The sequence below is a fragment of the Eublepharis macularius genome, chromosome 7 (genome assembly GCF_028583425.1).
Source record: "Eublepharis macularius isolate TG4126 chromosome 7, MPM_Emac_v1.0, whole genome shotgun sequence".
Taxonomy (NCBI): Eukaryota; Metazoa; Chordata; class Lepidosauria; order Squamata; family Eublepharidae; genus Eublepharis; species Eublepharis macularius.
In genome coordinates, this window is record NC_072796.1 from 103,172,816 (window position 1) to 103,197,385 (window position 24,570).

Consider the following 24,570-nt stretch of genomic DNA (forward strand, 5'->3'; position numbering starts at 1 on the left):
TAGGAGGCTGACATGGAAAGTATCATGCACGTAGCGTAGGTTCTTTGGCAAATCTAAAGCAACAGTCACTTTGTTGATTACTTTACGCACTGGGAAAGGTCCTAAGAACTTCAGAGCTAGTTTTCTGCTGGTTTGGGATAATTTTAGGTTTTTTGTGGACAGATAGACAAGATCGCCAGGTTGTAAATCCCATTCCGCCGCACGGTGGCGGTCTGCATATTTCTTGTAGTCCTGTTTGGCTTTGTCGAGGTGTTTTTTGATTTGAGCCCATTGCTGAGCTGCTTCCCCCCACCACTCGGTAACGTCTTGAGAAGCTGTAATAGGAGGGGGGAGCGCTTCGAACGGGAACGGCTTGAAGTGGAAGCCATAAATTACTTTGAAAGGAGTTTCTCCGGTAGACGCGTGTACACTGTTATTATAGGAGAACTCTGCTAACGGGAGCAAATCAATCCAATTGTCTTGTTGGAAGTTGATGTAGCATCTTAGAAATTGTTCTAATATCTGGTTAGTTTTTTCAGATTGTCCGTCTGTTTCTGGGTGGTGGCTTGAGCTGAGCCCTTGTTCAATTCCCAGTAGTTGCAAAAGCTCCCGCCAGAAGTTGGCAACGAATTGCCCGCCGTGATCCGAAATCACCTTGGATGGAAAAGAATGTATTTTCACAATGTTTTTCATAAAAATATCAGCTAGTTTTCTAGCGGAGGGAATGGTGGTACACGGTATAAAGTGTGCTTGCTTGGAAAACAAATCGACCATGACCAAAATACAATTATGTCCTTTAGAGGGAGGTAGGTCAGTAATAAAGTCCATAGAAATAATCTCCCACGGTCGACTTGGCGTTTCTAAGGGTTGCAAAAGCCCCGGCGGTTTGCCTTTTCGGGATTTGGCGCTGAGACAGATGGGGCAAGAGGCTATGTATTGGGAAATGTCTTTGCGCATGCCTGGCCACCAGAATTGGCGTTGCACCAAGTGCAGCGTTTTTAGGTAACCGTAGTGTCCCGCTGTGGGGGCATCGTGACATCGTTGTAAAACATCCTTTCTCAGACATTTAGGCACATAAAAACGGTTTCCCCAAAGCCATTCCCCCGTGGCGGATTGTTGTAGTTTGTCTTTGGGCGCCTCCCCCCCTCCTTCTCCACTTCGGCTTTCAGCTTATCTCTCCACTCCTGATCGGGTGACGGGGAGGGCTTAGCGCGGCTGCGCGTAGTCATCACACCCCCTAATTGCGTAGGCGAAAACACCGTGTCGACTGTCTCCTCCCTTTTGCTTTTATGTTGGGGCATGCGTGATAGAGCGTCAGCGAGGAAGTTAGTTTTGCCTGGTAGGAAGTTTAATGTAAAACTGAACTTCGAGAAGAATTCCGCCCATCGCAATTGCTTGGCGTTTAGTCTGCGAGGGCTGCGCAGGGCCTCTAAATTTTTGTGATCCGTCCAGACTTCGAACGGATGTCGGGCTCCTTCTAGCCAATGTCTCCAATTTGTGAGCGCCGCTTTAACAGCGAAGGCTTCCTTCTCCCACACATTCCAATTTCTCTCTGCTTCAGAAAACTTTCTAGAAAGGAAGGCGCAAGGTTTGAGATTCCCGTCCTCTCCTCGTTGCAATAACACACCCCCAATTGCCATATCGCTGGCATCGACCTGTACTATGAAGGGGCGGTTTTCATCGGGGTGTTGTAGGACGGGTTCTGAGACAAATTGCTCTTTTAACTGATTGAATGCTGCCTCGCATTCGGGTGTCCATGAAAGCTTTGCACTAGGTTTCTTTGCTTGCTCCCCCTTGTCTTTCGTTTTTAACAGTTCAGTTAAGGGGAGCGTGGTCTGGGCGAAATTAGCAATGAATTCTCTATAGAAATTGGCAAACCCTAGAAACGACTGCAATTCTTTTCTGGTGGAGGGGACTTGCCAATTTAATACCGCTTGTATTTTTTCTGGGTCCATTTTCAAGCCCTCTGACGATATACAATAGCCCAGATAATTGAGTTTTGTTTTGTGGAACTCACATTTGGAAAGTTTAATAGGCAGTTTGTTATTCATGAGTGTAGTTAGGACCTTTTGTACAAGTTCCACATGTTCCTCCTCCGTTTGCGAGTAAATCAACACATCATCAAGATACACCACTACACCCTGGTACAGAAATTCATGTAGGACTTCATTGATCATGGACATGAAAACTGACGGGGTGCCAGTCAAGCCGAAAGGCATTACTAAATATTCATATTGTCCGAGTGGGGTATTAAACGCGGTTTTCCATTCATCCCCTTCTCGGATACGGACATGGAAGTAAGCATCTTTTAAATCAAATTTAGTAAAGATCTTACCTTGGGCCACGACGTTGAGTAGATCTTTGATGAGTGGAATGGGGTAGGCGTTGCTAGCGGACACAGCGTTCAGTCCCCGAAAATCAGTACACAGTCTCAAGCCCCCATCCTTCTTTTTCACGAACAAAACTGGGGCTGCATGGGGACTATTAGCTGGGCGGATGAACCCCCTTTGCAAATTGAGATCAATGAACTTCCGAAGTTCGTCTCTTTCATTGGGGCTCATAGGGTATAACCGACCCTTTGGTAGTGAAGCCCCTGGTAAAATTTCCACAGCACAGTCTGTCCTCCTATGCGGAGGGAGAGTATTGGCCTCTTCTTCTGTGAAGGCTTGAGTGAATGCCCTATATTGTTTAGGTATTTGGTTAATTTCTTCTTGGGTGAGTAGAGCTGAATCAGATATAGTGGGATTCCTTCCCCAGTTTTGATCCCAACGATGATTTTTGCAAGATTCATGGGTGAAAGTAATACTCCCTTCTGCCCAATCGATGTGGGGGTTGTGATCACACAACCATCGGCTTCCCAGTATCAGGGGATATTTAGCTGTGGCACTAATGACAAAGGATCTGATTTCCCAATGTGATCCCATGCCGGTTATGATCAGAGCAGTCTCTGTGGTAACCGGATTCATGTTAGTGCCATCCATTTGTTCAAAAATGACAGGTATATCCAAATCTTTCACTGGAAGTACTAGTCCATTAACTAAGGCAGGTGCAATAATATCTCTAGAACAGCCCGAATCAATAAGGGCTTGCACACGGATGTGCATCTTCTTGTCCGCATTTACTAACGTTACAGGAATGAACAGTATGGACCCCGGGGGTCGGTTTAACACCGGACCAGACTTACGTGTGATCTGCCGTTTGGGTCCTTTTACGACAGATCCATTTTGTTTCCTGACTCCGGGCTCTCGGGATTTCCTTCCCCGATCAGGGCTGTTTGATCGTCTTCGGTGATCTCCTCCAACTCCAGTCCTCTATCTGGGAAACTTTTTCTGGGCGCTCCCCTACTCCTCGGGGCAGCTCTGGGTACCGGAGAAGGACGCGGCAGCGCCGGGCTGGTTAGGGTAGCTGGGCGTCGTAATTGGAGCGGAGGTCTTTGGACAGGCCGATATGGGCATTGCGCTGCGAAATGGCCACCCTGGCCGCACTGTAAGCACAATCCCTGTTGCCATCTAGCATCTCACGCTCCCCGGGTGGCATACCCAGTTCCCCGGCTCCCTCTCAGAGACAAAGGTGTGGAGGAGCGTCTTTGACTCGGGGGTTGCTCATGTTGTTCCGCTAGGCGAACTTCCAGGAGTCTATTTTCCACTTCGCAAGTCAACTGTATCCATCCTAAGAGTGTAGGCGGATTGTCTTGCATGAGCGCTCGGTCTAGTAATTTTGGATTCAATCCTTGTTTATACAAGATGATCTTGGTGGACTCCTCGCACCTCGGGCATTTGGCAGCGAGCTGTCGGAATTGTGTGGCATAGTCTCTAGCCGACATGCTGCCTTGCCTAATTGCTTGCAACTCCGTTCTAGCCCGAGTTTCCTCCAAGGGATCTTCATATTGCGCCCGAATAGCATCCACTAGCCCTTGGAGAGTTTCTAACTCGGGGGCCCCCACATTATATAGTCCCACGTACCAGTCAGCCGCTTTACCTTGGAGACGCGATCCCAGATGCTCTATCTGGCTGGCTTCGCTTCCAAACAGGTGTCCCCAACGATTAAAAAATTGCACCACTTGTACCAGGAAAAATCCCAATTTGGAAGGGTCTCCATCAAAAGTAGCGTCCAGTTTGACCCATCCCATGGGTAAATCTTGTCTGGGGGTTTGGTCTGGCATGGGATAAACGTCCATTGGCCCCAGTTGCAGCGGAGGCTGGCGCGGGTGGGAATGCGGTTGAGGTTGGGGGACCGGTTGCCTTGGCGTTGGCTGCGGGTGCAGAGGTTGTAGAGGCGGAGGGGCCACCGGCCCCGTTAGCGGTATCGACCCCGGAGATGGCAGGGGTCCCCTCGGTGTCGGCTGGCGCGGCGTCGGTCGGGTTGGCGCTGGTTGGGTGGGGCGAGGTCCCCTCGGCGAGGTCTGCGTTCCTTGAACCACCCGCGGCGTAATTGGTTGACTTGCTTGAGTTGTCGGTGGGTAAACTATAGGGGAGGTCGGCCCGCGTGGTAGTGCCGGCAAAGTTCCTGGAACCACCGTCGGTGTGGTGGGCTGACTCGCTTGGGTGGTTGGTGGAGGAATTATAGGGGAAGCCGGTCTGCGTGGCGGTTCTTCCTCCTCCTCCTCCGTCTCCTCGCTGCTGCTGGTATCAGTGGTTGCGGGCTGGTCTGGGTACCGGTCATCCAGACACGGTTCACCACCTTCTCCTGTCAAGAGGGATCCCCCTCCAGTGGCCCCAATCTCCTCACCCGTTTCCGACGGTTGCTGCGGCCATATCTGTTCTTGCAAGTTAGCCAGACTCTGGCTAATGCCAGACAGGCCCGTTGGCGGGGCCCGGTCTCTGTCTCCCGCCACTAAAACTGAAAGCAGATGTACAGCGTTGGCTAGACTCTCTTCCATATTCTGTAGTCTATTCTCCAATCTCTGTACTCTGTCTGTGGACTGCTGTGGATCCCCCGTATCCCCAGTAGTTGGAGGGGTTGTCGGGTGGTCCGTGCTCAGCGTCTGTTGCCACGGCAGGGGTGCTTCCACCCCTTGTTCCTCCTGCGACCGTGCAGCAAGTACACCTTTGGTTAATCCAGTGATTGCTGAAATCCCAGAATCAATGGCAATGGTTCTACTCTGGAGCTGTGCCCATTGATGCTCTCCAACATCTGGCTCCCCCGCTCTCGGGGTGACTTCGGCATAGTCCCAGCTCAGAGCACTTCGTTGGGAAGTATCCCCTTCCGTTCGCTCGGCCGTCCGGTTCCAGAACAGCCATGGACGGCCCTCAGCTTGCTCCGGTATAGACCCCAGGCTACGCCGGCTATCCAACTGTATTTGGGTAAACATCGCGCTGATCCTCCGCTCCCTCATCTCTCTGGGCCGGGCGCCCCACTGCGTCGGGGTCGGCACGCTGAACAATGGAACGGCTGATGCGCTGGGCCTCGTCCTCTCCGTACTGGGAGCGAGGGTAAAAATAGTTGTAACCGTGGACCCTTGTCTCCTTGGCACAACTTGAGAAGATTCCGAGCCTCGAGGACCGGGAGAGACATACGGATCGAACAAAGGGTCCCGAGGCGGGACAGCTTTGGAGTCCGTTTGATCTGGTTGAGGCATTGGAAAGAGGATTGGTAACAAAATGTCAGAACTGTGGCTAGATAAAATCCTTACTCCAGTCTGCCTTCTGCAATTAGACAAAAGTCCATTGTTTCCAAAAAGCATTTAATGAAGAAAAAGATTATTATAGTCCACTGGCCTGAATGCAATATCCAGGTTGGTACATATGCATTGTTACCAATGCCAGGCAAAGCAAGAGATACATATTAAATATCATAGCTGACCCATCCTCCCCCCACAGTTCTCATAATATTCCCTTTGAAGCTGCAAAAGCGAAAGCTTCCCCAAGGCCGGTTCTTGGTGGAACGTCGGTAGCCAAAACAATGCGGGTCTGTGAGATAGCTGCCTGGGAACCTCTGCACCTGGGGAAGAAAGCACCGAACACTGAAAGGATTAAATATGGAGTCGGTTAAGCATAGGTATACAAAAGAGCGTTCTGATCCTGACATCCACGACCTCCAAACCTAAGAGCAAGTTGCTGGACGCGTTGTATTCGGGATCCCCTGCCTCGGTGGCGTTCCCTCCTGTGGAGGACTTCGTTGATAATGCTCTTGCGCTCTGGCAGACCCCGGCATCCCTGCCACCAACAGCGAAGAAGGTCGAAAGGTACTATCACCTGAAGCAGGAGGACTGTCCGTACCTTTTCGCTCACCCTAAGCCCTCTTCCATCGTGGCAGAGGAAGGTCAGGCTCAGTTCCGGTACGGTTCCTCTTCGGCTCTGGCAGACTGGGAGGGCAGAAAACTGGACGGCATGGGCAGGAAGCTTTACTTGTCCGCTTCTTTAGGATTCCGCATAGCTAATTTCCAAGCTATAATGGGGTCCTACAATTTGTTCTTATGGAAAAGGCTGTCCTCTTATCTTTCCGACCTCCCGGAGGATCGTCGCCACCTGGTCAAGGCCCTCCAGGCTGAGGCTATGAAGCTGTCGAAGCAGCAGATGACAGCGGGCAAGGACGCTGCCGACTCTGCAGCACGAGCAATGGAGACTTTGGTGGTCCTGCATTGGCATGCCTGGCTCCGGTCCACGGCCCTGCCACCGGAGAAAAATGCGAAGGTGGAGGATTTCCCGTTTGAGGGGCCCCAGCTCTTCTCAGAAAAGACGGATGAGTCCCTCTCACTGATGAAGAAGAACCAGCAAACGGCCAAGTCCCTGGGTGTCGCTCCTTCAGCACAGCCATCGGGCCCGAGGTATCGTTATGGTCGGTTCCGATCCTACCAGACCCCTTACCAGCCATACCAACAACGTCAAGGACATTTCTTCTCGGGCCAGTCCTATGGCCACCGATCCTACTCGACCCAGCAGCGCCATTCTTCCAGGCACTCTGGCCGGTCCAAGGGGAGACAGCAGCCCCCCTCATCTAAACCCTCGACCTCCGTGCAAAAGCCTTCTGTCTTCTGACTAGGCCTGGATGCTCCCCAGTTGGCCTCCAAGGACACTGTTGTTGCTGCCCATTTCTTGGACAGGCTTCGGTATTTTCTGCCCTGTTGGCAACTTGTTACCTCTGACGTTTGGGTCCTGTCTATTGTGGCCCATGGTTACAGATTGTCTTTTTCTGATGCACCTCCTCTTTCGCCCCCTCCCCATTGTTCTTCATTTTGGAATGTTGTTTTACACAATGATGTTATGGAGTTGGTGAACAAAGGTGCTGTCCGGGTGGTCAATGTCGCTACTTCCCCTTGGGGATTCTATTCGAGATATTTTCTCGTAGATAAGAAAGATGGAGGGTTCCGGCCCATTTTGGACCTTATGGGCCTTAACAGTTATTTAAAGGTTGAGAAATTCCGGATGTTGACCCTAACAAGGGTCATAGAGCTCTTGGAAGTGGGCGTCTGTCTGGCTATTTTAGACTTGAAAGACGCTTACTTCCACATCTCCATCTTTGAAGGCCACAGAAGGTATCTGCGGTTTGTCTATGGGGATTCTGCATATGAATATACAGTGTTGCCTTTTGGGCTGGCCTTGGCACCCAGGGTTTTTACTAAGTGCATGGCCACTGTGGTGGTGTATCTGCGATCCAGGGGATGCTTTATCTACCCCTACTTGGATGACTGGCTCCTGGTGGGACCCTCAACTGACTCTCTCTGGGACCATATTACCCTCACCTTGTCCATACTTGCTAGGTTGGGCTTGGTGGTTAATTGGGACAAGTCTGTCTTATCTCCGGGCTCAGCCATTAGATTTATAGGGGTCCATTTTGACTCGCCACAGGGAAGGGCCTACTTACCCCCGGATCAGTTGAATAGGCTTTCTTCCCTAGCCTGTCATTTCGTGCACAACCGGTTTCAAACTGCCCTCCTAATTCAAACATTGCTAGGCCTTATGGCCTCCTCCACAGGGATGGTTTTTTTCATATGCCTGCGCATGAGGCCTCTGCAAAACTGGTTCATCCGGAGGTTCAACCCCCTCACTATGGGCCAGTATCAGAAGTTCTCCATCCCCAGGGTGATACAGCGGTCCTTGGCCTGGTAGACTGTCCCTGAGAACTTGTCCGAAGGTTGTCCTTTTGGCACTTTCCTGGCAGAGGTCACCGTCTTTACTGACGCCTCCAACTTGGGATGGGGAGGGCGCTGTGGGCAGCTGTCAGCCCAAGGCATCTGGTCCCCGACTGAGGCAAACATGCACATTAACCTCTTAGACCTTAGAGCGATCCGTTACTCCCTTGCTTCTTTTACAGATGTCATTCGGAACAAGAGGGTTCAGGTCCTGTCGGACAATACCACGGCCTGCTATTACTTCAACAAGCAGGGAGGAACGGTCTCGCTCAAGCTCTGCAGGGAAGCAGCGACTCTCTGGAAATGGGCCATTGTCAACAACGTCCTTCCCAGGGCCGTTCACATTGCCGGGAAGCTCAACACCGCAGCGGACACACTGAGCAGGGTGTTTCTGCCTCAACACGAGTGGTCCCTCAACAGGGCTTACCTTCTCCTAGTCTTCCGCACATGGGGTACACCACTCATCGACCTCTTCGCCACGGCCCACAACAAGCAGGCCCCACTGTTCTGCTCCCGGGCCGGAATTGGCTGTCGCTCGCTAGGGGATGCCTTTCAGATACCCTGGTCCCCAGGGCTCTTTTATGCCTTCCCGCCCTTCCCACTCATGCACAAGGTCCTCTCCAGGGTCAGGGCCTTCAACGCCCACTGTATCCTGATTGCCCCTCAGTGGCCTCACCAGGATTGGTTCCCTCTTACTCTCCCTTTCACAGGGACGATGCCTAGCACTGCCACCTGCCCCGGACCTATTGATCAGGGATGGGGTCAGGCACCACAATGTGGCAGTTCTGAGCCTGGCTGCCTGGCTCCTGTGCGCTCCGGAGTAGGCCTCTCCTCAGAGGTTCTTAAGGTCATTCTGAATGCCCGGAAGCTATCAACCAGGCTATCCTACCAGAGGAAGTGGTCACGTTTTTCCAGGTGGTTGGCCCCCAGGGGGGCTTCTCCCTTTGATTGTCCCTTACCTATCATTCTGGACTACCTCCTGGACTTGTGCTCACAGGGTCTTGCCTTCTCGAGCATTAAGGTCCACATGGCTGCAATCTCTGCTTTCCATGAGCAGATTGATGGGAAGACCGTTTTTACGCACTGGCTTTCCAAGCAGTTCCTGAAGGGCCTGTTCAAGACTTTCCCTCCTAGGGCCCTGCCGATTCCTCAGTGGAGTCTGTCCCTGGTACTCTCCCAGCTGATGCTCCGGCCCTTTGAGCCCCTGTCCACCTGTCCCTTGCCTTTACTCACACAGAAGGTAGCCTTTCTGGTGGCAATCACGTCATCTAGACGGGTTGGGGAGCTGTCTGCTCTGAGGTGTGACCCTCCCTTCCTGCAGTTTTTCCCTGGTACGGTCATGCTCCATGCTAGCATGGAATTTCTGCCCAAGGTGGTCTCCAAATTTCACCTACAGCAAAAGGTGGTCCTCCCTTCCTTTTTTCCGACACCTTTGTCCCCAGGGGAACGGACGCTACACACATTGGATGTGAAACGTGCTTTATTGTTTTATTTACATCGCACCAAATGTTTTAGGAAATCTCGTTATCAGCAAGCTGGAGTCCAGTGCCCCTTGTTGGTTACCACTCATTCTACTCGAGCGCAAGCTGCTTCTGCTGCCTTCCTGCGAGGAGTGCCGCTCCGGGACGTCTGCCAAGCTGCAACGTGGTCCACTGCAGACACTTTCATCAAACATTATTCTGTGGACGTGAGTGCACGGCGTGAATCAGCTGTTGGCACGGCTGTCCTGCATTCTTTGTTCAAGTAGACACTCACACCCGCCCCCATTGGTGAGATGCTAGTTATTCTCCAAATGTGGGGCTGCACAGAAGGATGATGACGATAAATAGGGTTTCTCACCTGTAACTGTTGATTGAGTCTCTTCTGTGCAGACACACCATTCCCTCCCACCTACCCCGCTGTGAGTGCTTGATTAACTATGTTGGTTCTCCGGCGGCTCAGGTGAACTGAGGGAATGCCGGGGATGTTCGGATATATATACATTCAAAATTGGCGGGAAATTGGCCCATGCATGGTGGATCCGAATGTCCCCTTTACATCTCTAAAAGCTAGAAAAATCTTTTCCGCGGCTGGCCTGCGCCTGCGCAGTCTCAATGTGTGTCTGCACAGAAGAGACTTGACGATCAACAGTTACAGGTGAGAAATCCTGTTTTTCTGTATGCTAGCTACCCCCCCTCCCAACTTTGAAAAGCCAATTGTGGAAATAAACTATTTCTTGTTTATACCAGAGGACAAGTTTCAAGGACAAAGTTAAGCTGATAATATCTTTTATTTTCAGTATCAGTCTGCCTTTATTCCACCTACTGTACCTTTTTAATACAATTTCTTTCTTCTAACAAAATGATGGCAATCACAAAGCTGAAAACAGAGACCTTTAAGTCTTCCAAGAGTACATTTTAAAAAAAAAGTTGACTACACTATAGATTTGTGGAACAACCTAAAAATAAACAAAGAGTTCTTCAGGAATACAGGGATATACATACAACCATTTTGTGGTTAGAACTATTGACTTAGATCTTAAGAAATTAATGTGTTTTATTTCTGTTGTTTATATAATACTTCAGATGTGTCAAGTCATTCACCATTTGAAGGTCTGTATCTGCTGATGTGTATAATACTCATTATTTGGGTATTTGGGGGCTAACATGAGGGGGAGGGGGAGAAAGCCATATTCCATGGACAGAAGTCCTTCTACCTATGGAAAGCTTCAGTAGGTTCAAGCCTCTGTCATTGAAAAACTTGTCAGGGTCTCTATAGTAGAACAAATGGTAGGGTGCATCTCTTTTAGTGCATCTCTTTTAGTCAGCTTCAGGTTTCATTTAATAACAGCCATATTAAATATATTAATCTATGACACTTATGGGGACTTAAAAAAGGGGAGTATCATTTTTTTCTAGAACATAACCCGCTGTCCACATAAGGCTGCTTAATTCAGGTATTTCTACGTGGGATGGGATTTTCTGCTGTGAATTCACAATGAAAAGTAAGTTTTCCCACTTTGGTTCAGTTTGCTTGTTATAAATGCCCATAATAATAATAATAATATGAAGGCACATGATACTATTCTACTGCTTAAGGGTGTATAGTGACCCAGGAATGATGCATAAACTGCTCCAACATCACCCAAGGAGAAGCATTAAACAGGCATCATAAACAAGAGTTGTGGTCTTTTTCTCCCTATATATTTGTCTGTGTATTCCTTCTGGCTACTCCTGCAATTATTGAAAGGGAGATTGTTTCTGAATTTGTCTTCTAATATTAAGTCATAGCTGCTGCAAGTAACTTTGCTTGAAGTCCGGAACATAAATATAGAATTTTCTTCCCACTCCTCCACAGAGTATCCATTCTATATCTTTCAAATTATTGCAAACAGATCAAAAGCTAAATGTGTAAGCTCAATATTACAGGAGACACAGAAGGATTATTCTTGCAGACAGTAAATCCAAACCTGGAGGTCTTGATAAAGTATGAGAAGGATGCTTTCTATGAATAGCTCCAAATATGTCAAATGATACTTTGGAGGTTTAAAGTGTCCTTATATAGGATTACATTTATCAGTGATTGTGTCCTAGTCTGTGATCTCCCACCTCCCTCTTTATTGCTGCTATTCATCAAAGATATATGTATTAGTATAGGCCAGACTGAACTCAGAATAAATCAGAATAAATATGGATAATGAATAGCAATAGAGTAGATGGGGTAGATAAGATTATACTACTGTGGATCTGTGAACTGTCTTTTTATTGTATTGTATTCATTTATTTAGATAGCTATGTACTCCCCCCCAACGTTGTGTAAGAATACCATAAAATATACATAAGCAAATTCTAAAAATGGCATTTTCTTCCCACTCTATACCGTTAGTCTAAAGGTAGTCTAAATTTTAAAAGCAGAGTTTTGAAATGGTCCTAGCTGGCAGATACTGAGGTTCTGTTTGAGATGGATATGTCACAATAATTAAATAAATATATGTACTTAATACCCCGAATTAGTGCAACATTTTTGATGGCTCTCTTAAGTTCAGACTATAATGGATGCTGGCGGACCTGTTTATTTGAATCCAAGGAAGGGTTCCTTTTTTGTTTTCAAAGCAAAGAGATCACTAGTGGGAAAAGCTTTTGTAAAATGCTTTTTACCTTATGACGCCTTTGCTCGTTTGGCATTTATGTCCTGGATTTTACAGTTACAGTTCTGTTTATAGCACTGTTTATAGCACTATTGTTTATTTAGTGTATTTTAATGTTGTTTTTATTGTGCTGGGGGCCATTCAGGGTAAATGTAGCGCAGTACCAATAACATAAATGCACGAAGATGAAAAGTAGTGATATATGACAATGCCCTTTTTATTTTGTGTTGTTATATGTTGTTGTGAGCCTTTTAGTTTCACTCATTTTTTATTTCTGGTGTTCACAATTTGTTAGTTTATTTCATTGCATATTTGACATTTTTACACCATTTACATTATCTAGCATCTCATCAATGTCCCATTCCCAGTGTGCCAGCAGAGGCAGGACTCATCCAAAGCTACCAGTCAGCTGCCTGGTTGACTGAAAGACTAGATTGGAATTACCTGCCTCCATGATGGGCAGCTGGCTGGCGGGCATCTTTAGAATCTTGTGGTAGGATTGCCATTGGGACATGAGGGAGCAAAAATGCAGACCTATATGGCTCCAACCTTTCACAAAGCTATTTCCCCTTGTGAGAGGATCTGTTCACTGGGCCTCTATGGCCAGAGCACTGGCCTCAAATAGGGTTGCCAGCTCCAGGTCAGGAAAGTCCTGGAGATTTGGGGGCAGAGCCTGGGAGAGGGTGTAGTCTGAGTAGGGGAGAGAGATTAGTGGGGATGTGATGCCAGAGTCCACTCTCTAAAGTGCACATTTCATCCTAGGGATCTCTTTTGTCTGGAGAGTAGTGTAATCCCTGAAGAACTCCAGGCCCACCTGGAGATTGGCTACCATAGCCTCAAAAGAGGCCAAAATGCAGGTTAGAGAGGAGGCAAAGCAGGCCTCCATTGATATCAATATTTTTATTTCCAGGACCTACAGATGGATGCCAAGAAGTCCAAGCTTCTCAACCAACTCAGACCTGTAAGCTTGGAAGAGCTGTGACAATACAGATCAAGCCAGCCTGCCTTTCTTGACATTCTCTGCCATCTTCCCCAGGTGCTGCTTAAGTCCAAAGGAGGATGAAGGAACTCAGCCTCAGTTGACCCTCATGGGGTAGCTGTTCCATTCTCCTCCTTGTATGTTCCTTTATTTTAGTGGCGGTAATAGAGAGGCTCCTACCAGTGGATAGATCTTCTCACAAGGAGAAATACCTTTGCAAGAGGTTGGAGCCACATAGATCTGCATTTCTGGCTCTGTGATGTCCCACCAAAAGATTCTAAAGGTACCTGCCAGCCAGCTACCCATCACCGAAGTGGGTGGCTCCAGTTGAGTCATCATTACACTGTATCATTTGTGTGACCCTGCCATGTTTACTTATACTTGGGCCATTGGTGCTGTAGAGCCACTGCTTGAAACCAGCAGATTGGCTGCCTCACAACTAGGGCTACCAGTCCTCCCACTACGGTAGAACTCCTCCTGCTGGCAGCTGCCCTTGCTCAGTGTGGTTCCAAGTGGTGGCAGGAGAAAAAGAATGTTAGTGTCCTGTGTGCCACTACATCACTTCTGGTTTTTTTCATTTTCTGATATGATTGGGGAGTGCACACATGCTACATGTTCACATGGGAGGTGGATCCCCACTGTCCCCCAGCCCCGTGACCCCCGTTTTGGCTCCTGGGGTCTCTCACAATCCCAGTCTAGGACTGATATAAAAAGGTGCATTTTGAGGAGTGGTTTCCTAAAACAATCACCAAGGGGAAAACTAAGTTTGAGAATTCTCTGAGAAAGCTTACAAACATTGATTGGGGAGGGGTATTAATCCATCATCAGTGAATTCTACAGCATATGTTGAGGCCTGATTGTTTGTAGCAAGAACTATGAAATACTGTTTATTTTGCTTGCAGTGCAGATTCTAGAGATTATGGAAAGTTGTTCATGCAACTTTAATTTCATCAGTCTTTCCTTGAAAGTAAGTCTGTCATGGTTTTCATGCAATGCATTTAATTGTTTTATTTCTGCTCGCTAATGTACAGTTTTAAAAATTGTTGCTGTGAGTTTGAATGTAGGCATATGAGGAAAGAAGGCATGGGGCTGGATGGATGAGTGGAGTGTAATCTGATTGGATGGTGGTAGCTGTAACCTAAAGACAGGGTGGATTGCAGTGTTTTTTAGTCAGAGAGTTGAGGAAAGTTTTTTCAGTCATCCTTTGTATATCTGAGAGAGTGGTTCTTTCTGAGCAAAGCAGGCAATAGGTATGCAGTTGGTGAAAGACTCTATATCTGTGTATTTCTGAGAGAAAACATTTATTCTGGTTCAGTCAGACAATCTGTATGCAGCTTGAGCTGTCTGTGTGAAGTTGTGAGGAATTCTGTCTGCTAGGCAACCTGTGTGTGTGCCTGCATCAGTGTTTGTATATCTGAATAAGAGATTAATCTGTTTAAGTCAGGCAAGCTGTGTAGAAAGGCCTGAGTCTATGTCTGTATGGAGAGAGTTTATTCTGTTAGGGAAGACCTGTGTGGAAAATCACTGTATGACTGACAGCACAATTTATTGGGATTTACTTTCAGTTAAGTGTCCATGAGATTGCTCTGTGAGTCTGTTAAAAAACTTTTAAGAAGATATAATTGTATTTGAAACCACAAGCTTAATAACTATTCTGAAACCAATATACTTAGCAAAACTCTGCAATCATAACACTTACGTATGTAGAAATAAGTTCTACTTTTGTTTAAGGAAAAAAATCCTTTTTTACCTCACAACCATTCTCACATGCTTGGCTGTTCTGTCACACTATTATCTATAACAAACCTTTCTATATTACAAGTTACAACAAGGAGGTCTAAGGCAAAACCCTTTTGAGATAGTCAGGGATGCAACAATATATAGGTCACCTCACAGACACTAAAAAGGAAGGGATTTTCAAGGTATAAGGCTAGATAGAGACCACGTGGAGCTCTGTGTGAGTGGAAACGTGTACTGCTGAGGGACCAGGTCTTTCTTAAGTATAACTTTAAGGTAAAATAAGGAGGAGTTAAACTAAAGGTCCAAAGTAGGGGTGTTTACACACACACAAAATTAGTAAATCCAATTTATTTTACCAAAACTGAGAAAAATTCAAAATTCAACCATTGTTTCCTACGGTAAAATCACTCTAGGAGCTATCCAGTGGACTGGAAGAGTGGTTTTTCAACCAAACTGCACCAAATTTGGATAAAACCTACTTTCCTTTGGATAAAACTTAGACTTTCCTCTAAATATCTCCCCAACTTTCATGAAGATTGAACCCCAGGATCCAGTTTTATGGGCCCCAAAGAAGGTGCCTCTACCCACTCTCCATTATTCCTTAAGGGAAATATATCTGGGAGCTATCTGGGAAGCTGGGAGTGGCATTTTCCCTGAAAATTCCACCAAATTTTTAGAGGACCTACCCCTGACTGTCCTCTAATGACCCCCCAGTTTTCAGGAAGATTGGACCCTGGGGACCAATTCTATGACTCCTTATCAATGTGCCCCCAGCTACTCCATTGTTTCCTATGGGAAAAAAGTCAAAGCTGACTCCCAGTGCATAAACACACTAGACCAAGGCTGCTATGGTCAATGCACACTCCCAAATGCAAGCTGAGCTCATTCCAGAGAAAGCCCAATGTAACCAAACTGAAGCATACAAATAGAATCCCCCAACAACCAAAGTGAAGGAAGGAGACCGACATCACATCAGAGAATCACATCCATTCTGCCCAAACCAAACTGAAGCAAGAGACACTGTTGCAATTTAGCTCAACAGAAGCAAACTGAAGTAAGGGAATGCCTTATACTTGTGGTTGGATAGTGGTTGGTTCTGCTTTGTGGTGTTTCCTCACTGGCTGAACCAAGCTTCTGGCTGCTGTGAATGACTGGTAATATTGGGCTAAGTTGCAACACAGTGATTTCTCATAGAAAACAATGGCCAGTATACCTGATTTTTGATTCAGAATACCTGGATTTTATCAAATCAGCCAAAATTCAGTATTTTAATCAGAATTCCAAACTGAACTGCACACCCCTAGTCCAAAGGCAAAGGTTTAAAAACATTTATCAAAAGGTTTAAGGTTAAAAAAAGAGAATATCATTTCAGGGAAGTTCAAAAATAAATTGTTACAAAGCCCAACTAAACTTTAGCCAAAACTAGTGACCGTGTGCAAACAAATCAGGGATATGTGTGAATCCTCTTTATCCTTCTTACTGTTCACATAGGTCAAACTTCATTTGCCCCAATGAGTTTAACACCAAAAAAAGCACCATATTGTCTTCTCCAAGCATACACAAGGGTTATGCAAGTATAAATGAGTTCAGAATGTGACATCCCAAATGCATTTTGCTGAATAAAATTTATCTCACAGTTCACTAGCTCACAGTAAAATTAATTCAGATCCCTTAATATGAAAAAATATTTGGAACTGTGACATTATTCTAAGAAAGACAGGGAATGGTGTCCCCTGATATTTATTGCCTTTATTTTCAAATTAGATTCAGATTTGACACAGCAGGAAGTGAGAATCACTAGTATGATACATTACCTGGCTGAGATAGCTACTGGTTTCTAAAGTGACCATTTTGAAAAAGATAAGCGACACTAACTGGCTGTATTGTAGAACTGCTGTCAATGAATGATGAACTATTCAATATGTGTGAAGTTTTTTAAAAAGCTGTAAGAACAACAGAGGTGTACAGTACAATCCTATGCATTATTCAGAAGTAAGATGCACTTTGTTTACTGGAACAGTACACAAGATTGCTGCTTTTAAAAAATCATGTGGAGAAAATCAAGCAATATATGGTATGATTCATAATATTTCTGTGCCTTCTTGTCTATGCAGTCGCTATTTTGGAAGCAGGATTTACAGTTTGTCTAGAAGCAGATAAGGCTATCACTTTGAAATCAAAGTAATATCTATATTCCTATCTCTTGGGGTTTACCTGGAATGGATTTACAGATCTAGGATTGTTGGACTGTCCAAAATGTAGATAGCCAGGAAGTTCATATATGTACGCATATTTAAGTTTATCACATATACATCCAATTGTTGCTGCTTCACTGCTTTAACTGCATCTTTTGTAAAGCTACAAAAAGCTCTTCATGGATGAACATTTTGTTCTAGATGACTCTGGTCAATCCTAATTCAGATATAGGCAGGCACTTAAGAAACCCTGAGTATCTAATTAGCTTTCCTGTATCAAATCATTAACTCCTGGCAAGAGGTGCACCACAGATAATATTATAGGTTCATTACTGGATATTGTAAACAAATAATACAATTATAGAGTCTTTGCTTCCATTTTAAGCTTTTATTATTACAAAATAATTATTAAGTATTCTTGATATTAACTCAATCAACAGAAAATCATACCATCCATTGTAAGTGCATAGATCATTAAAGGAGAGCAATTACATGTGTCCAAAAAAGTATCTTAACCAAAGATATGAAAGTCACAGGCAAGGAGCCCCTCTAAAGAAGCAGCTCGCAATTCGTTTAACTTGTATATTTACAGGGTTTCAGAACCTTTTCCTAACAATAGCTGCTTCAGAGACTCAAATTCTTGGCTAACTATTATCATATGATTTCATACACCACACAAGATTATCCATATTTGAAACATTTTCCTGAAACATAACAATAGCTAGTTCATTCTTGCTACTTTGTGTGTTAACACAGTCTATAGAATTAGTGATTACAAGTTTCTCATACATCTGAATAATCTTTTGATATTCTTGAATAATGTTGTTAGCCTCTATAAAGTTAGACATTCCTGCCCTTCTCAGGTACTCCCTGCACCTGGGTCTTGATACATGGTATACATGTATGAATTAGATGGCTCTTCTAATTTACATATAGTAATACAACTGTGTAACTCATTATTTTATGCACCTCTCCCAGGTTGTTTTATTCTAGATCTCTAGTCCCTTTGTGGCTTATCTAGTTATGGGGTCAGGCTAGCCTATTTCTGTGTATTGTCGAAGGCTTTCACGGCCGGAGAACGATGGTTGTTGTGGGTTTTCCGGGCTGTATTGCCGTGGTCTTGGCATTGTAGTTCCTGACGTTTCGCCAGCAGCTGTGGCTGGCATCTTCAGAGGTGTAGCACCAAAAGACAGAGATCTCTCAGTGTCACAGTGTGGAAAAGATGTTGGCAGGTCATTTGTATCTACTCAGGAGGGGTGGGGTTGAGCTGAGTCATCCTGTAAGAGTTTCCCAGGGTGTGGAATGCTAATGGCGGGAGGCTTCACTGTATCCTGAGGAGGTTCTTTTGCATATGGATTGGGGCTTGATGTGCTAATCTTCTCTGCAGGGCTATTGTCGGGGATAGAATGTTTTGTTAGCCTGGTGTTTTTCAGAACTGGAAACCATGCTCTGTTCATTCTTAAGGTTTCTTCTTTCCTGTTGAAGTTTTGCTTATGCTTGTGAATTTCAATGGCTTCCCTGTGCAGTCTGACAAAGTAGTTGGAAGTGTTGTCCAGTATTTTGGTGTCCTGGAATAAGATACTGTGCCCTGTTTGAGTTAGGCTATGTTCAGCCACTGCTGATTTTTCAGGTTGTCCAAGTCTGCAGTGTCTTTCATGTTCTTTTATTCTTGTATGGATGCTACGCTTTGTGGTCCCGATGTAAACTTGTCCACAGCTGCAGGGTATACGGTATACTCCTGCAGAGGTGAGGGGGTCTCTACTGTCTTTTGCTGATCGTAGCATCTGTTGTATTTTTCGGGTGGGTCTGAATACTGCTTGAAGGTTATGCTTTTTCATAAGCTTTCCCATCTGATCAGTAATTCCTTTGATATATGGCAAAAACACTATTCCTGTAGGAGACTGTTTTTCCTTGGTTGTTTGATTCATCCTGGGTTTGATTGCTCTTGGATTTCATTTCTGGAGTAGCCATTTGCCTGAAGTGCGTGGTTTAGATGATTAATTTCCTCACTGAGAAAGTGCGACTCACATATCTGTCTTGCACGATCCACTAATGTTTTCATTATGCCTCTTTTCTGTCAGGGGTGGTGATTGGAGTTTTTGTGTAAGTACCGATCAGTGTGAGTTGGTTTCCTGTAGACCTTGTGACCTAACTGAAAGTTTGCTTTGCGGATGACCAAGGTATCCAGAAATTGGAGTTTTCCCTCGATTTCTTTCTCCATTGTGAATTGTATGTTCAGGTGGATGTTGTTGAGATGATTCAAAAACCCCATCAATTCTTCCTCCCCATGGCTCCAAATGATAAATGTATCATCCACAAACCGGAACCATACACCTTAAGAATGAACAGAGCATGGTTTCCAGTTCTGAAAAACACCAGGCTAACAAAACACTCTATACTCAACAATAGCCCTGCAGAGATTAGCACATCAAGCCCCAATCCATATGCAAAAGAACCTCCTCAGGATACAGTGAAGCCTCCCGCCATTAGCATTCCACACCCTGGGAAACTCTTACAGGATGACTCAGCTCAACCCCACCCCTCCTGAGTAGATACAAATGACCTGCCAACATCCTTTCCACACTGTGACACTGAGAGATCTCCGTCTTTTGGTGCTACACCTCTGAAGATGCCAGCCAGCGAAATGTCAGGAACTACAATGCCAAGACCACGGCAATACAGCCCGGAAAACCCACAACAACCATAGCCTATTTCTGTTTGCATAGGTGTCTTAAACAACTTTCTTGGTCATATCCAGCAGTTGTTCCCCTATAGTTCTAGCCATATCCATGACAATTTTGATGCAAAAAAGGACATTTAGGGACTCTAAAAAATTTTTCTTGAAAGATTTGTTCTTGAAAGCTTATATTTTTAACAGTGGTTAAACAGCATCTGTGTTCTCTCTCTATTTATTTGTAGGACATAAATGAGCCAACTTTCCAGATAATCTTCTTAATGAAGCTCATAAAAAGATTCAAAACAAGAAATAAGAATTAAAATTAATAACCAGTCCCAACAAACTTACAAATAACATTTTTTACCAAGAGGAACTGGCTAATTGTTAAATCTTGCTGTAGCCTTTAAAACAAACTATTATGCTTGAATCTCTTCAAAAGGACATATTTGATTTTTTTTTAAAAATCAAATCAAAAACAAGAGCCTTCTTTTTATAGCACAATTACTACTGTGATATATTACTGCAGCCAAGTGTCTAATTTCTCGTTCGTTTCCTATCATATTTCATTGCACTTTCCTTCTGCTTAATATGTATGAAGCTGTTTGTGTAAGAAAAATGGTTCCACATTAGATACTAATCATAGTTCTGGATCTTTAGTTATGCATCTTAGATTATTTTAAATTATGAACATGATTAACTGAAGGCTAAGAGGATGAGAAGCACTCAGAAGTTTATTGAGGACACGTAATGGTGTACAATCCATGTGCACAGAATTTTGAATTATACCCATAGTGTTCTGCAGAATGCGGAGATCCAGAACATTCAACAGTGCACCCTTTTCAAGTGAGAACAAACCGGCTCTGTTACTTCCCTCATCCCTGCCACGGTGCCATATAAAAAGGCTAACTAGCAGGTACAACATGGTTTGTTTTATTGTCCAGTTGCAATAACTGTCAGCCAGGAGTCATAAGATTTGTGCACCAAACAGAAGACTGCTTATGAAACAGCAGCGGTGTTTCAGTTTAAGAGGTACCAAGAAAGTTGAATCAAAACAGCCTCTGTGCCTCCTTTTTATCTCCAGTGGCTTAACTGTTCTGGTGGGAAGTCTGCCTTTCTCTTGGTTGTCTCCACCCAACAGCCTTTTCTTTATAACCATATTGCTTACTTATAAGATTGAAGCAACTCATATCTGCCAAATAGAGTGGGATGGCTCTAGATGTGAGATGAGAAGCAAAGCTTCAGTAATTGACACTGCAGTCCAAAGAACATTTTCCTCAGAGTAAATCCAAGGAAAGCATAGGAACTTGACTTAGGAATGCATAGAACTAAACTACCTATACTCTTTCCTATCCTGGAAGATTCTAAAACAAAACAATTTCTTTTAGTTTAAACTGGTTTCTTTCCAAGGTCAGCTTCTTGTCCTTCTTGCAGCAGCCAAATTCTCCAGCAAATATTTATCTTTTGTTCTCTTCTTTGATGTGCTGATGTCCTTGTTTCAGTTCTTGCTCCTTGATTTTTGGACTCCTGCCATCTTGTTTATATAGCTTAGATCTTGTATCCCCTCTCAGACTTGTTGGGGAGGGGGAATGGAGAAATAAGCTGGGAACTTTTTCACCTTGTCAATCAGACAGCATACTTGATAGGTCACCTGATTACCCTCTGTTTTTTTCCAAGCAAGGAAAATTGAATTGTTTGGATTTTTTACCTACACTTTAAACAATTATACACAAGGAAGTCTTTAAATACATACACACTTACTGCATGAAAATAAGCAGATATACTGATGCCTTAACTTGTGAAATAGTTCTAACATGAATGCCAAAGGACTTTGTCCCCTTGGAGATATTCATGGATTGTGTGTTTGCATTAGACACAGCCTTTTAGTTTAACATGTAGGAGCATCCATTAATAACAGAACAACCACATGAAGCAACATCAGTGCTTCAAAGGCCAGTGGGAGAAAAACGGGAAGAAATGTGTGTTTGTGCGCGTGTGCATGCTGGCATAGCACACAACATTTCCAGCAAAACCCAGAAAGGATGCCATGATGTCACAGGACACTTTAGTTTTGGGTAATGCCTAGAGCATTCTCTGGTTTTTGCTCCAAGGGACATTGCAATGTTGGACAGTGTGATGTTGGCAACTTGGCATGCTTCTGCCCTACCAAATCATCCCACCTTGCATCCTCCTCTGCTTCAAGCCTTGCTACCTCTGGCCCAGGGGAGCTGTGGATGTGGTGCCCCCTCAAAATTTTGCACCTGGGGCGGCTGCCCCCCTAACCTTCCTCACGCTATGCCACAGGTAGAACATGAGCCAAGGTAATAAGTGCTTGAACATCCCTAGCAGTTTTCATGTGTCCAGACCTACTTCTGGTTACTATTCTTTGCTCACACTTGCAACGAACAACTCAATATTAATAAATGAGTGCATAAAATCACATATCAAGGAACAAATGTGGAGAAATGCAAGAATGTTGTATATCTGTTTGAAACATCTGCACTTATATTGTATCTCTTTTAGAGTGCAGCAAATAAGAGCTGAACTGAGGAAGCTAAACATATTTTAATGGTTTACCTTTTCTGGTGAAACCTTGCAATAAATCACTCTAAAATCTATTCAGAACAGAAATTGACAGAGGAAACAGCCTTATATTATCTAGTACTTTAGTTTCAGCTTCCATTAAGGGATATATGTAATTACTAACATGTTAAACTGTTTTCTCAAAAGCATTTATTTTAATAATGGGTGCTTAAAGATGACACACACAAAAATAACAATTATTACACTAAATCTCAGCTCTCTTACGGGATACATAGACTAGCTATGTCAATCAAACTGATGGAATCAACTCTGCAAAGTACAATTCAAGAACATAAATCTGGTTTGTAACTTGAAATTATGAATTTATGATTACATAGTAGACACGAGTAGCAACTACTCTTATTTCAAGGTTACATATGAGTCCCACTAACACTGCAGTTGTCTGTTTGAAACTCTTTTGAGAACAAAATTCTCGAACATACAATTGTCAAACATAAACATCACAGGGCACATGAAAAGGCTGCCAAATCAGATTGCACCCATCTATTTATTAGCTCTCTTTTTTCAGCTGCTTCAAACAATTCATAAAGTATAGAGCAGGAAACAAAGCTATGGATTATGCTGATCAATGATAGCAGGCAATAAAAATAAATTCAATTTTCACAAATAAGGTATTTGAAACTTTTCAGATACCTTATTTTGTTCACAATATTTGTTTCTTCTTGAGTTGGGCACCTCATAGAGTGGGCACCACTGAGTCGAGCACCTCATCATTTGTTTGCAATTCAAAATGAGCAACATTTAACCATATGTGGTCTAAATATATGTGACCAGCATGTAATGTGGTCCATTTTCTGACTTGAACCCAAATCTACACTAAAGTTGCCTGAACATAAAAAGGTTACCCTTCTTCTGTTGCCTCTCATGCCTAGGCAGAGGTGAAAGAAAGCCTGTACAGGCCTGACTGGAATGCCAGCCAGGAAGTGGCTGAAGTAATAGCTCTCATCTTCTGCTTCAAGGCCTCCAGGATGGTGAAGTCTGCTTAGAAATTTAAGTTACATTCACCCCTGCTGCTAGAAGCTGTTAGCTTAGGTTTTACATGGTTTAAAGATATTTTCTAATCTAGACATTATTAAGGAATCTGGAACTAAATGATAGGAAAGGCAAGAAGTCGAAGTGGGGGAGGGGAATTGCAAAACAATAACAGTCCCAATCACATCAATGGAACTATACACATGTTCCTACATATGTAGATGCCATGAACCAACTGTGCATAAGACGGGGATGGGGACAGTGTCTCTATGCACGTTGAGCAAATATATGTGATCTTCAGTTGGTGTCTATTTCATTAGAACAGTTATCAACATAATTGGCTTTGGGGATCAGACAACTAGGCACTGGATTAGATAAGCCACATAGAGCCAAGATACAAGTGACGAATGACACTTGAACGGCAAGTAGTAATTGTTATTTTTGTATGTGTCATCTTTAAGTACCATTATTAAAATAAATGCTTTTGAGAAAACAGTTTCAGCTTCCATTAAGGCAGGGGCGTGCTCCTGTGGCCCACCTCCCTGATCCTTTGCCACCAGCCACTCGTGCTGCCACTGCCAGCTCAGCGCCCAGTGAGCTGGACGCCCTGGTGGCGTGACATGTGGTGCGGCAGGTGGCCTGCCTCCCAGGCCCCCCAGAGTGCTCCCGCAGTTTGGCCCGCGCTTGCCTCCCCACCCCATACCTCTTTGCCACAGCTGCCCACACCACTGCCATCAGCTCAGTGCCCAGTGGTGGCATGGCAGCTGCAGCAAAGAGGTAAGGATCGCTGTGGCAAGTCTCCCAAACTGTGGAGAGCTCTTGGGTGGGTGGGGGCACGCCCATGTGTGATGACGTCATTGAAGTGACATCATCATGCAGGGCCCAGAATACGCTCGCGCTTTGTGCATGCGCATGGGGGCAAGGGCACCACTGATGCCACACTGAGATCTAGTATGGTGCAGTGGTTAGACAGACAAGGGCTTGGGACAACTGGATTCCAATACTCACAGAACCTTGAATGCTTGCTGGGTTCCTTTGGGTCCTTTCACAATTTTTTCATCCTAACCTCACAGGCTTGTTGTGAGGATAAAGTCGAGTAGGGGGGACACATATGATAAGCCACTTTGGGTCTTCATTAGGGAGAAAAGCGTGATATAAATAAAAATATTAAAATTAGGTAAAATAAGATAAATCTGTGTTTTGGCTATGCTAGCAGAGATAGCAGGTGGA